At 48.8% G+C, this 14,539-nt stretch overlaps 1 protein-coding gene across 23 annotated transcripts in view; it reads right to left on the bottom strand.

Moving 5' to 3' along the window:
* The window catches only part of LOC120970847 (uncharacterized), a 58,897-nt gene that overhangs the window by 30,905 nt on the left and 13,453 nt on the right, over positions 1 to 14,539 (bottom strand). The window contains exon 12 of one of the 23 annotated variants that reach the window (XM_073496491.1): positions 8,164 to 8,468. The exons of the other annotated variants lie outside the window; for them this stretch is intronic. The gene's annotated coding sequence lies outside the window, so the exon portion shown is untranslated. Of the gene's footprint in view, positions 1 to 8,163; positions 8,469 to 14,539 lie in introns of those variants that run through there. 23 annotated transcript variants of the gene reach the window in all.

The following is a 14,539-nucleotide window of genomic DNA, read 5'->3' as shown; positions in this document are numbered from 1 at the left end:
TCCGAGGTGTTGTCATCACAATTTTATCGTTGCAGTTCTGGAATACCTGAGTTTTTTCGCCGACATAAAAAATCTCTTTTATGCAGTTGTTGGTGAGATTACCTCGACGCCACCCAGTACTGGGGCGGGAGTTCGGGAGTATTGCCATAACTCGTATAACGGATGCTTTTCGAAGGTTGAGGTACATGATTTCCGGAGTTTTCTTGGTTATGTGTTGACGGGTGGATATAGCTGGATCTAGGGATTGTTAGTTTGGGTGAGATATATTGTGTCCCCTATATCCCCAACACCAGATTGCATAACCAGAAAGTTTCGGGAGTTTATAGGTGGGAATTCAAGTAGCTCCTAGAATATTTTTTTGACAGATGTATGATTTGAGATTGGGGTCCAACGTCTAGTGGTTCGCTTTTCACGGTCGATTTACAGTGGTCGCGAGGCGTCTTAAAGAATCCTTGGCTATGCCGATTCGGGGACGTTTTGTTTGTCATTCGTGACGTCCGCTGTACGCCGTGCCCGTGGGGCCTCATCACGAAAACTTTGGGCGAAATCTCTATCATATGTTTGTTTCTGGCTTATTCTGCGAGCCAATCCTTTGTTTTGTTTTAAGTTGTGGTATACGAGTTGCTTCATTGTCAGGTGTTGATTCCCTACCTTTCCTAAGCGGTGGACTCATACTTCTATGTGAATACCAATCCTTCTTGATCATCAAGATTGTCATCCCAATTCTTTCCAACCGGCGTGCTTCTCTTCAGGTGCATCCAGTCATCCCAACATTCGCAAGATCAATTCTAAGTTTTCTCAACGGTATCCATTCCATCTGCCCAAGTTGCCTTTGTTTTCCCGCCCTCCCACCCTTTTCTTCAAGGACTCAGATTTCTCAATCATGTATCCTTTTTATTGATGCGAAGTCTCTTCATTCTTTTCTTTCAATGTTCTTATCCGGTGATTTCCCATGAAGATACTAACGGAGCTTCAAGTTTATTATTCTTCATTCGTTTTCTTCTCCGGTGGATTCAATTCAAGCTTTGTCGATCATATCTTTCCTCGTTTCAAATGCTTTCTCATGTCGGTGCATCTCTTAATCATCCACCTCTTGCTATTCATGTTATCTGGAGTGTTGAAGATATCTCAGAAGATTCGTGTTTTCATTCCTAATCCGTTCAAGATATCTCGAAGTTGTTACCCCTTTTGAGCCATTTTATTAAACCGGCGTAATCTCTCTTCTAAATCGTTCAATGGTGTATCTTTTGAGTGGGCCCTAACCCACAAGTCTTTTCCAGGATCTTACCTGACTCTTCTAATTTATCCGGAGGGCGATTCCCAAATTCTTTCAAAGTTTGACATAAGAATGATTTCTCATCAGTCAAATGTATCCTCCAAGTTTGCTTTCATATTCTTTTCATCGTTGGTTCAACCTTTCTAATTTTCATTACAGAGTGCCTCAACAATTCATGGTGGTGTTTCTCGTCGTCATTCTCAGATTTTGAAGACCGAGGAAGAGCTTCCTCCAAATCATATCCGTTCTCTTGAAGATTCATAGTTCTAGCTTTATGCCATCCTCTCATAATTGTTTTCTATTGCGAGAATTCTTTTCATACCCATCCGGAGCATTTCATTAGTTGTTTCCATTTTTTTCCTCCGAAGGCCATCATTTCATAATTCCTCATTCTCAGCTTTCAGCTCCCGTTCTCCAAATCTTACCGGTGCATCATTCAAGTTTTCTTTAATCAGCTCGTGATCTCTTCGTTCTCACGTATTTAAATTCTGTCAAGTATCTTTATTCGTTTTCTAATTCTTCCCGATGAATTGCGCCTTTGCTACTTTCATTTCCAATTCTTACGGTGGTTCGTTCAAGAGTTCTATTCCTTGGTTATCATATCAATTCATTCGTTCTTTCCAATCCTACCGGCGGATCGTTGAAGAATTTTCTCAAGTTTGCGCTATATCTCTCTTAATCCTTTCTACGAGAATAAGTAGTATGCCAAATCCGTTCCTTGTCATCAATTTAAATTGGTGAAGGATATGCATAACGTAATTCTTATTATGGTTTCATCCAAGTGATCTAGTTTCTTCTTTTCAGAGTTGTTCATCATGTCACATTTCTCGGTTCAAGATGCTTCATTTTTTTTCTTTTCCGGAGTTCCAAGCTTTCTGCATTATCTCGTCGCGAAGCTCCATCTAAATCATTGCAAGGCTTCACCTTGTGTTTTCAACTTTTCTTTCTTTTTATCATCCTTTATTACCGGAGTTCTTCATGGAGGCTCTACATGGTGGTTCGTCAAGGGTTCCTTTCATTCTTCAAGTGTTCTTCAAGAATTCTCTCGAAGCTAAGATCCGCCAAGTTATACTCTAAAATAAACATGGTGTTCAACACATGTTTTGTCTTGAGGAGTTCAAGCATTCTTCATCTCGCATTCCGAAGTACAATTTGTTCTACCTTATCATTTGAGGTGGTGTTATGTCATTCTTAACAATTTGAGTTCATGTTTCATGATCCACATGTTGTCAAGAATGAGATATTTTAAATCCACCAATTTCTTTGTTGGAGTTATCTTGTGTCATGTTTCACCTAAAGCATTCCCTAAGGAATGTTGCTATTATGGTTCTTATCAATGATCCAAGTTTTCTCCTATCCTCTTGGTGGAAGAAGTTTTCATCTCTTTGTTGATCTCAAGCAAGCAATTGTTTTCGTTAGTGGTAGGATTTCACCTCAAGTTTTGAGATATCTCCATAAGCCCACGAGGATCATATCCTTTCGTTGTTGTTTTTCCAACAATTCCGCTCTAACCTTCTTGCAAGGATGCTTTCCAAATTCAATTGCGGTTAAAGTTGTCATTATCTTCTCCGTTCTTTTCTTCCAACCATCTAACTTCCATTCTTTCGTTCCGGAGGTATTGTGATGTTACTCTCTTCGACTCATCATCTTGTTTTGCCAAGATCATGTTCTTTCCTTGCTAATCCATGTAACCGGAGTGTGGTGTTCTCTTTGCAAGTTCTTTCCATCTTATCAAGTTTTCCTTCTCTTTTCTACCGGAGTGCTGTCCAAATTATGTCATTCTTGTTCCTTGCTTCTTTTTTCTACCGGTGTGCTTTCATATTCTTTTTGGTCCATTAAGCTCTTGTTTCATGTCCTTCAACCTACAAGGTTCTCGCAATGTTCCTTGTTCCTCTTGCTGAACGGAGTGTTTTAAATTTTGTTCACCTCCGTCGTGTCTTTTCTTCAAGCTTTGCGACCTCTCAAGGTTCTTTGGTTTCACTCGTTTGTCAAAGAAGTAACTTTGTTTTACCTCTTCCTCTTTCGTTTCTCTCCGGTGCCATCTCTAGATCTCGGGACGAGATCTCTTGTAAGTGGAGGAGTGTTGTAACGCCCCGAGACCGACGCTTCAGACGTCTTCCATGTTTTTCGTTATCGTCGCGTGTATTTATTTGTTTGTTGCATCTCATCTCATAGCATCATGTGCATTGCATCCACATCTTTTCTTAAAACTCGTAGTCGTTCATAGTTGCCGCGTCCCCTGCCTTCATTGACCGTTTCGAGACCAACCGGGTTCTTGTTTCCCTCTTCTTTGTCCGCCTTATCTCTCTGCACAGTGCATAGACCCCCTTGCGTGCGCGTCAAGCTGTCCCGAACTCGAACCGCTCAGTCGTGACCATTGGATCCGGATCATCCCCAAACATCTATAAAACATCTCCGTTTTCTTATTTGGTCTCCCTAGCCTATTTATCCGGGCCCGTCCGATTAAGATCGGAGGGACCAAATGCCCTTATCCAAAAATCGACTTGCTATATATAGACCCCCTAACCTAACCTAGACAAACCACCTAATTTCTAGGGATCCTACCCTAGCGCCGCCACCATCTACATCGGTATCCTCCCTGATCCAAAATCCATCCCCATCCAATCAGTGGCTGCGCCCCCGATCCAAATCCCCTCGGCCTCCACTCGCTGCCAACCAGCACGCCTCCTCATCTAGGACCACCTCCCCGCGCCGGCGAGCGCCATCGCCGGAGCTGCTCCGTTCCTCGCTCGAACCAACAGGCCGTCCTCACCGCCCTGCCCCTTTTCCCTCCTTCGCTGAAGCTCTCTGTCTCACTGGACTCCCTCTCTTTTCTCTGTAACAGCGTCGCCGCCATCTTCTTCCCGGAGGACCTCGACGAGAACGCCGCCCGCGGTACCCCCGATCTTCCCCGGCGCGACCCTGTTCCGCTGACGCCCCTGCGCCATGCTGTCGTGCCCCGCCTTGGCCTGCCGTGACCCGACTCCTGCCTCCTCTGCTTCACCCTGCACCGAACGACAAGCCGCAGCCGTCGTCACAAGGTCCAGGCCAACCCCGCGACCTCTCCTCCTCCTGTTTTTCCCCTCTCCCTCTCACGGTGGCCCCCTCTCCTTCCCAGGAACGAGCAGGAGCTCGCCCAAGCTCCATGGCGCCGCCGCGTCGTCCTGCTTCGTCCGGTGACCTTCGAGCAGTGCCACCCGCCGGATCTGCTCGAGCTCGCCTCGCCCCTGCGCCTCAAGTCCCACGCCGCCGCTCCTGCTTCATTCCGGCGAGGCTCCGCCCGGATCCGTTCGCCTCCACGCCGTCTGCATCGCCAAGCCCGGCCGCAGCCGTCGACCCCTAGATCCCCTGCTTCACGATCGAGGAGACCAGCGCCGCACCCTCGTTGACCTGTTCCAGCGCCAGCGTGGACAAGAACCACGTTGCCCGTGCGGGGACTCCTCTTTCCTCGCCAAGGCCCGGCCTAACTCTCCACCGACTGGGCCATGGCCCATGGTGAGCAGCACCCGCCCCTCTCATGTGCATGTTGGATCAGCCAGTTTCGGCCCGTAGTATTTTTTTCTGCTGCTGCGAATTTGTCCAATTATCCCGAAAACTGCATGTTTACAGATTGCACCCTCATGTTCATGCATATAATAACTCAACAACCGTGCATCGGATTGAAATGTTTTAAACATGTAAAATGCCTAGAATTTGATCTAGTTTCATAATATGCCACTTTCATCCATGTTAAAAATGTTTAAATGTGCTGTTTGATTTAATTTTCTTAAATGCCATGTTAAAATGATTTAATTCATAACTAATTAACCGTAACTCGGATTTGAATAAACTATATATGTAACTTGCTTGGAAAAATGTCTAGTTTAACATGGTGGCATTACTTTGCATGTTTAACAACTCTAAAATATGGTTTAGGGCAGAACAGTAGCAAATTTGAAATATGCATATGAGGATTTTCCGAAATTGTTGTTTCTTATTTCCGGCCTCATTTAAACTTGCCTAAATAGTTAGTTTAATTATGCTTCACCTCTTGCCATGTTTAACAACATTTAATATTGTTGGGTACATAAACGAGAGTGAACTAAATGTTTGAAATGTGGTGTTTCGTCAATATGCAACTCGTTGCATATTGTGCTCCACTTAACTTGTAATATTGTTTGTGCACTTTGCCATGCCATGCCTCTTTAAACCGGACATGCATCGTACTTGGTTGCGCATCATGCCATGTTTATGTGATGGTTGTTTACTAGGTTGTTTGCTTCTTTCCGGTTTGCTTCTCTCGTTACTGGTTTCGTTCCGGAGTTGTGAGGATTCGTTCGACACGCCCGTTCGTCTTCTTCTTGGACTCGTTCTTCTTCCTTGCGGGATCTCAGGCAAGATGACCATATCCTCAAAATCACTTCTATCTTTGCTTGCTAGTTGTTCGCTCTATTGCTATGCCGCGCTATCTACCACTTGCTATATCATGCCTCCCATATTGCCATGATAGCCTCTAACCTTTCTTTCACCCTTCCTAGCAAACCGTTGTTTTGGCTATGTTACCGCTTTGCTCAGCCCCTCTTATAGCGTTGTTAGTTGCAGGTGAAGATGAAGTTTGTTCCATGTTGGAACATGGATTTTGTTGGGATATCACAATATCTCTTATTTAATTAATGCATCTATATACTTGGTAAAGGGTGGAAGGCTCGGCCTTATGCCTGGTGTTTTGTTCCACTCTTGCCGCCCTAGTTTCCGTCATATCGGTATTATGTTCCCGGATTTTGCGTCCCTAACGCGGTTGGGTGTTATGGGAACCCCTTGACAGTTCGCTTTGAATAAAACTCCTCCAGCAAGGCCCAACCTTGGTTTTACATTTGCCTAACAACCTATTACCCCTTCCCTTGGGTCGGCCAACCCGAGGGTCATCTTTATTTAGCCCCCCCCGGGCCAGTGCTTCTCTAAGTGTTGGTCCGAACCGAGCAGCTTGCGGGGCCACCTCGGGGAAACTCGAGGCCTAGTTTTACTCGTAGCTTGACTTATCCGGTGTGCCTTGAGAACGAGATATGTGCAGCTCCTATCGGGATTTGTCGGCACATTCAGGCGGCTTTGCTGGACTTGTTTTACCATTGTCGAAATGTCTTGTAACCGGGATTCCGAGACTGATCGGGTCTTCCCGGGAGAAGGAATATCCTTCGTTGATCGTGAGAGCTTATCATGGGCTAACCCCTGCAGGGTATTATCTTTCGAAAGCCGTGCCCGCGGTTATGTGGCAGATGGGAATTTGTTAATGTCCAGTTGTAGAGAACTTGACACTTGTTTTAATTAAAATGCATCAACCGCGTGTGTAGCCGTGATGGTCTCTTTTCGGCGGAGTCCGGGAAGTGAACACGGTTTTTGGGTTATGTTTGGACGTAAGTAGTTTCAGGATCACTTCTTGATCACTTCTAGCTTCTCGACCGATGCGTTGCTCCTCTTCTCGCTCTTATTTGCGTATGTTAGCCACCATATTTGCTTAGTGCTTGCTGCAGCTCCACCTCATTACCCCATCCTTCATATAAGCTTAAATAGTCTTGATCTCGCGGGTGTGAGATTGCTGAGTCCTCGTGACTCACAGATTCTACCAAAACAGTTGCAGGTGCCGACGATACCAGTGCAGGTGATGCTACCGAACTCAAGTGGGAGTTTGACAAGGACCTTGGTCGTTACTATGTTTCGTTTCCTGTTGATCAGTAGTGGAGCCCAGTTGGGACGATCGGGGATCTAGCAGTTGGGTTATCTTCTTTTCTTTTGGCTTTGACCGTAGTCGGTCTATGTGTGTACTCTGATTGATGTATGATTTTTTTAAGTATTGTGTGAAGTGGCGATTGTAAGCCAACTCTCTTTATCCTATTCTTGTTCATTACATGGGATTGTGTGAAGATGACCCTTCTTGCGACAAAACCTACAATGTGGTTATACCTCTAAGTCGTGCCTCGACACGTGGGAGATATAGCCGCATCGTGGGTGTTACATCTTCACCTTTCCTTTTTACATTTTATCCTTTGGCAAGCATAGTATGTTGGAAAGATCCTGATATATATATCAAATTGGATGTAAGTTAGCATGAGCTATTATTGTTGACATTACCCTTGAGGTAAAAGGTTGGGAGGCGAAACTATAAGCCCCTATCTTTCTCTGTGTCCGATTAAAACTCCGTAACCACAAGTATTGCGTGAGTGTTAGCAATTGTGAAAGACTAAATGATAGTTGAGTATGTGGACTTGCTAAAAAGCTCTGACATAGACTCTTTCTGATGTTATGATAAATTGCAATTGCTTCAATGACTGAGATTATAGTTTGTTAGTTCTCAATAATGTTTCTGATTCATACTTTGCATTGTGAATAGATTATTACTTGAACATAAGAAATCATATGAAATTATCCATATATGTTGCTGTTATGAATAATCATGATGCCCTCATGTCCGTATTTTATTTTATCGACACCTCTACCTCTAAACATGTGGACATATTTATCGTTATCGGCTTCCGCTTGAGGACAAGCGAGGTCTAAGCTTGGGGGAGTTGATACGTCCATTTTGCATCATGCTTTTATATCGATATTTATTGCATTATGGGCTGTTATTACACATTATGTCACAATACTTATGCCCATTCTCTCTTATTTTACAAGGTTTACATAAGGAGGGAGAATGCCGGTAGCTGGAATTCTGGGCTGGAAAAGGAGCAAATATTAGAGGCCTATTCTGCACAACTCCAAAAGTCCTGAAACTCCACGAAAGTCATTTTTGGAAATAATAAAAAATATTGAGCGGAAGAAATACCAGAGGGGGCCCACACCCTGGCCACGAGGGTGGGGGCGCGCCCTACCCCCTGGGCGCGCCCCCTGCCTCGTGGGTCCCCTGTTGGCCCTCCGGTGCCCATGTTCTGCTATATGAAGTCTTTCGTCCGAAGAAAAATCATAAGCAAGCTTTCGGGACGAGACTCCGCCGCCACGAGGCGGAACCTTGGCGGAACCAATCTAGGGCTCCGGCAGAGCTGTTCTGCCGAGGACACTTCCCTCCGGGAGGGGGAAATCATCGCCATCGTCATCACCAACGCTCCTCTCATCGGGAGAGGGCAATCTCCATCAACATCTTCACCAGCACCATCTCCTCTCAAACCCTAGTTCATCTCTTGTATCCAATTCTTGTCTCCAAGTCTGGGATTGGTACCTGTAGGTTGCTAGTAGTGTTAATTATTCCTTGTAGTTGATGCTAGTTGGTTTATTTGGTGGAAGATCATATGTTCAGATCCTATATGCATGTTAATACCCCTCTGATTATGAACATGAATATGCTTTGTGAGTAGTTACGTTTGTTCCTGAGGACATGGGAGAAGTCTTGCTATTAGTAGTCATGTGAATTTGGTATTCGTTCGATATTTTGATGAGATGTATGTTGTCTCTCCTCTAGTGGTGTTATGTGAACGTCGACTACATGACACTTCACCATTGTTTGGGCCTAGAGGAAGGCATTGGGAAGTAATAAGTAGATGATGGGTTGCTAGAGTGACAGAAGCTTAAACCCTAGTTTATGCGTTGCTTCGTAAGGGGCTGATTTGGATCCACTTGTTTCATGTTATGGTTAGGTTTACCTTAATACTTCTTTTGTAGTTGCGGATGCTTGCAATAGGGGTTAATCATTAGTGGGATGCTTGTCCAAGTAAGGGCAGCACCCAAGCACCGGTCCACCCACATATCAAATTATCAACGTACCGAACGCGAATCATATGAACGTGATGAAAACTAGCTTGACGATAATTCCCATGTGTCCTCGGGAGCGCTTTTCTCTATATAAGAGTTTGTCCAGGCTTGTCCTTTGATACAAAAAGGATTGGGCCACCTTTTTTTGACAAAAAGACTGTAAGGGAACCCCCTATAGTATAATTGGTGCAACAACCCCAAATTGCAAGTACCATGCCTTGAACCTGGGTGGGTGGGAAGGCATCAGCCCCTTCCCACCACTAGGCTATGCCTTAGTCTGCGATTGGGCCACCTTGCTGCACTTTATTTACTTTTGTTACTTGTTGCTCGCTACAAATTACCTTATCACAAAACTATCTGTTACCTATAATTTCAGTGCTTGCAGAGAATACCTTGCTGAAAACCGCTTATCATTTCCTTCTGCTCCTCGTTGGGTTCGACACTCTTACTTATCGAAAGGACTACGATAGATCCCCTATACTTGTGGGTCATCAGTGCTTCACAGCTCGCGCATGTGACCACGAATCAATGAAAACGAACGTGTAAGAATCCATGAGTGGATCCAAACTGTCGAGATAGGAGGATCTTGTAGAAGAAGATGCCCACCCATGGCGGCGGCTCCGTCCAAAGCCGGCGACGAGAGAAACTTTGGATCGTGGGATGGTACTTGTGATTGGAGAGGAGGAGCGTGGTGGGAGGCGCCCGGGCCGCGGCGTAGTACGTTGGTGGTCGCCGATGGAAAGGCGACATATCGGAGGAAGGCAGCTAGGGGTCGGCCCTGCTGGGGAAGGCAGCTGGCGTGCGGAGGCGGTATGGCGGAGGAGAGGCAAGCCAGATGACTTGACAGGTTGTGTGGGCGAGTGGATGGTGTACGGGGGGATGAGGCGCAAATTAAGGAGGAGATTACGGAGACAAATTAAAGCCCCATTAATGGTTTTCATTAAAAAACGATGGAAAGCTGGAAAAATCAAATCGGGAGAAGGAAGAGTCGGACGAAGGGACTACCATAAGACGGGAAATGGAACCTTACGATTCTTTTAGGTAGTAGAGATAGCCGGGCACAAAAATTAGACACCTATAATAAGAGATGTGTGCAATCTATAGTGAAAAAAGTTCAAATAACTAACAAAGTAGATATACGATATTTTTATCGTATGCTTGTGTCGGTGGAAACGACACCTATGGAATCACTGGGATCCCTTCTACAGTTGGCGGGCGCGGGGTTGTGCAAAGAGCGGGTCTGGTAGTCAGCACAAAGATCGTTTACCCAGGTTCGGGCCGCAAGGATGCGTAATACCCTAATCCTGTTTTGGTGTATATTTGAGTGTTCTTGAGCTCTCGAACTAGCTGTGGTGCGTGCGTAGTCCAAAAGATCTGAGTCCTTCTCCAATACGCCCCGGGCCTCCTTTTATAGACAAAAGGGGTCACCATAGTGGCATACAGGAGGTGGAAAGGTACACAGTGGTTAAGTCTATCCTCTTGCACCATCGGACAAACGCATTTAATGCGCTGTCGACGTGCCCTTGTTGCTTTATCGGGGACCGCAAGGAAGCTCGTCCCAGCTGTCGTCGCCTCGCCTGGATCCGACGCGCGTCCGAGCTGATGAGGCGTTGTAGTGCCACGTTGGCTGGCTGCTAGGCTGGCGCGGTGGCAGAGTCTTCATGAAGATTTTCATGTCACCACGTAGGTGCTTGCTGAGTTGGCCTAGAGGCCGCGCGTCGCCACGCAGGTGCCTGCCCAGCTGGTTGGGCTGGCAGCTGGAGTCTTGGCAGACGTGGGCCTGGCTATGGCCCCGCAGGTGTCCTCGGTAAGGGTCTTGCCGGGGCCCCGACAAGGGTCTTGCCGTGGCATCGCGGTCGTCCCCGGCAAGGATCTTGCCGGGGGTCTCGTGGATTTCCTCGGCAAGGATCTTGCCGAGGATCGTCGTCTTCTGGTCCTCATCTGATCTTGTGTGCTTATGATCTTCACAAAGATCTGCATGCCACCATGGAGGTGCCTCCCGAGCCTTGGTTCCAATGTGGTTGGTGGTGTTGGAACCCTTGGGCTCAAGGGTGGCGCGCTCTGCTGGCGTTGGGAAAGCTGCCTCGGCAAGGCACTTGTCGGGGCTGCGGAGGCCGCCCCGTCAAGGGTCTTGCCGGGGGAGTCCACCTCGTCCTCTTGCTCTTTGTGTCTCTAGTCTTGGCGTTGCTTTGCCCGTCTTGTGCTTTTGGCTTCCCTCCTCTGCCCTACTTAGTGTGGCCGCGGGCGCAACTCTGACTGCCTGTGCACAAGTAAAGGGGTGCAAAAAGGGCCCCCACTTTTGTACACCGACAGGAGCCCCCGGGCCTGGGTCACACATAAGCGCAACGCGTTGTTGGGCTAGGCCCAGAACGGTGCGCGGGCAGGCGGGCGGATTTTTACCGCAGTAACTCCTTCGCTCACTACGCTTCCCCACGACCCGTGTTGAATGCGCAACGTGGAGGGTCGTGCGTGGGGCGGTTCCTGCCCTCATGCGTCACATCGTGATAAAGAGGCGGCTCGCGCTTTCCCCATAAAAAGAGAAAAACGCAGGGGCGCGGCTCATTTACTGAGTGAACTCGGATCGTGGCCTTCAAGGCGCCCGTGCCCTACAATCACGGGGTGGAAAACGGTCGCCTCACTCGTCCCCTCGATTTCTGCTTGCTTGCCACGTGTTCCCCATGCCTCAAACATGGTAGGCGGCGGATGCGGGGGGCACGGGCGTTAAATGACGAGGCGGGAAACTGGGTCGCCGCTGATTGGAGCAGCGGGTCGGTCTCGATTCCCTGCACCCCTCATGGCCGGATTGGTTGAGTGGGGCGGCCATGCCCCGACCCCGCCCCTTTATAAGAAGGGGAGGGGGATGGCACCCCTCAATCTTTCATCATCCATCTCCTTCCACCTTGGCTCCTTTCTTTCTTCTGCTATGGCGAGAGGGCGCGCCGGCACTTCGACGGTGGCGACGAGGGTCTCCGCTCGACAGCGCGCCTCTCCTTCTGAAGAGCTCGTGGCGGCGGAGCCGACCACAAGAGGAAGGGGGAGGGGGCGAGGCCGAGGTCGACGTGGCGCTCGGGGAAGAGGAGGACAGGGCGGTGCACCGGCCTCGCCTCCGCCAGCGGTCCCTCCCCAAATGGAGGGCCACATCGGGGACCAGCCCCGCGAGTCTTCATCAGGCTGCACCGGCCAGTGCGCCGTCGTCTTCGTCTCCTTGCTCCATTCGCTCGGGAGATGGAGCTCGATCCGCCACAGACTCTGAGGTTGCACATGAGGGGCTGCAGGAATGGCGGCACGCAGGTTGATGTCGACTTTCCCGCCCCTCACGTCATGTATCTTCGTCGCGGATGGAAGACCATCGCTCATGTCCACAGCCTGACGGAGGGGCTCGTTCTCTACTTCAAATTAATGGAGAACGACCTGCTCTCCATCAAGGTCTTTGGGGACTTTGGAACTCGCCTAAAGTGTTGCATGGAGAGCTCCTCCGATGACGAAGACTCCTCAAGCGGAAGTGACGAGGAGGACAGCGACAGTGACGACGAGGGCGTCGAGCGGGGGGACTCCGACTCCGACTGACCGCGTCGCCCCTCCCTCGGCCACGCGCCCTACCGAGGGCCTTCCTCGTCAAACTCTCCATCGGCGCATTCCCCGTCGCCCCCTTTTTGCCTTCACCTGCCGCACCTGGTAGGAAAGGGCAACAACGGGGATCACGGGGCACTTATCTTTTTTTAGTTTGTAAGCCTACGAGCCTTAGTAGAATTTAGACCTTGTAATCCCCTCGCTCGTGTATACATTCCGTACGAATTGTACTTGTTAACAACGTATGAATGAAAAGAAGGGTGTTTGCCGGGTTTCTTTTTGTGCGTGGGCGGGGGCCACACCAAGGAACGAGTCCTCATTATCTTAAGATAAACATTGTAACCCGGCAACAGTCCTTGCCGTCCTCCTGCACTATAGCTCGATTACACTCACGCCCATGGCTGAGGTAGGGGCAAAGCAGGATTGGGCCCTTCGCCCATTCCCTTCCCACCGCGCTACGACCAAGTCCCGACCCAAAGTAAGGTTTTTTGGACATGGGAAAGAGGGAGCATGATGGTATAAGAGTGAGCGAAGGCTCGTACGTTCAAGTTTCATACGGAAGTAGGGAGTGGGGAATGAAAAACTTATCTGATGTTGCAGCCCCCGGCAGTCTTGGCTTGCCGCAGTCGGACCTTTGGACCCGCAGCCCCCGACAACCTTGGCTTGCCGGGGTCGGGGGCACCGGCCTGTTCTCTTTCCTCCAAACATCTCAGCAGACATGTCCATGTACCCTGCGAACCTAAAAAGGACGGGAAGGAACAGAGAGATGCACACTCGACCTCTATGCTAGGGGTTAGTCGCCGCTGAGCACTATCAACCCTAACCGAGGGAGAGACTCAACCTAGCATGCATGTTAAAACTTAGGGTGCCAGTGCTTCCTTTATTTATACTTAGGGTCTGCGCCTGGCATTCTACAAAGGGTTGCATGCCTCGCCGGCAAGGCTTGTACAAAAAGGTGGTCTGTCGGGGAGCCCGGCAACCGCGCCTTATGGGTAAAACTCGCAAAGATGTTCGATGTTCCGGGAGTTGCTCACTGGAATAGCATCTTCGGTCTCCAGGTGGACTGCGCCAGGCCTGGTGACTCGTATTACCCGATAAGGGCCTTCCCACTTCGGCGTCAACTTGTTGGAATTCTTGGCCGATTAAACGCGCCGAAGAACAAGGTCACCTTCCTCAAAGCTTCGGGCATGAACCTTGCGGCTATGGGAGCGGCGCAAGGCTTGCTGGTAGCGCGCTACTCTCACAGCCGCCCGAAGACGATCTTCCTCAAGGAGCGTTGCATCATCTTGCTGCAATTGCTCTTGCTCAAACTCATCATAAGCGAGCACTTGGGGTGACCCGTACATGAGTTTCGTGGGGAGAACTGCTTCTGCCCCGTAAACGAGGGAGAAAGGTGTCTGGCCGGTGGCTCGATTTGGTGTCGTTCTGATTGACCAAAGAACCGCTGGCAATTCATCAATCCAGCGTCGTCCGCACCTGTGTAGCCTGTCAAAAGTCCTTGTCCGGAGGCCTCGCAATACTTCAGTGTTTGCCCTCTCAGCCTGGCCGTTGCTTCGTGGATGCGCAACAGAGGCAAAACAGACCTTGCTGCCGAGGTCCTAGATGTACTGCATGAAGACGTGGCTCGTGAACTGTGTGCCGTTGTCGGTGATGACTCTATTTGGCACACCAAAATGGCAGACTAGCCCCTTGAAGAATTTTGACGGCTGATTGTGCTGTCACCTTTCTCACTGCCTCCACCTCCGGCCACTTTGTGAACTTGTCGATTGCAACGTACAAGTACTCAAAGCCCTCAACAGCATGGGGAAAGGGGCCCAGTATGTCGAGCCCCCAGACCAAGAATGGCCAGGAAAGAGGGATTGTTTGGAGAGCTTGAGCTAGTTGATGAAGCTTCTTTGAATGGAACTGGCACGCTTCACACTTGGTTACTAGTGCTGTTGCATCCTGGAGGGTTGTGGGCCAAAAGAAACC

This window comes from Aegilops tauschii, chromosome 4 (assembly GCF_002575655.3).
Source record: "Aegilops tauschii subsp. strangulata cultivar AL8/78 chromosome 4, Aet v6.0, whole genome shotgun sequence".
Lineage (NCBI taxonomy): Eukaryota > Viridiplantae > Streptophyta > Magnoliopsida > Poales > Poaceae > Aegilops > Aegilops tauschii.
This window is presented reverse-complemented; position numbering and strand designations above follow the sequence as displayed.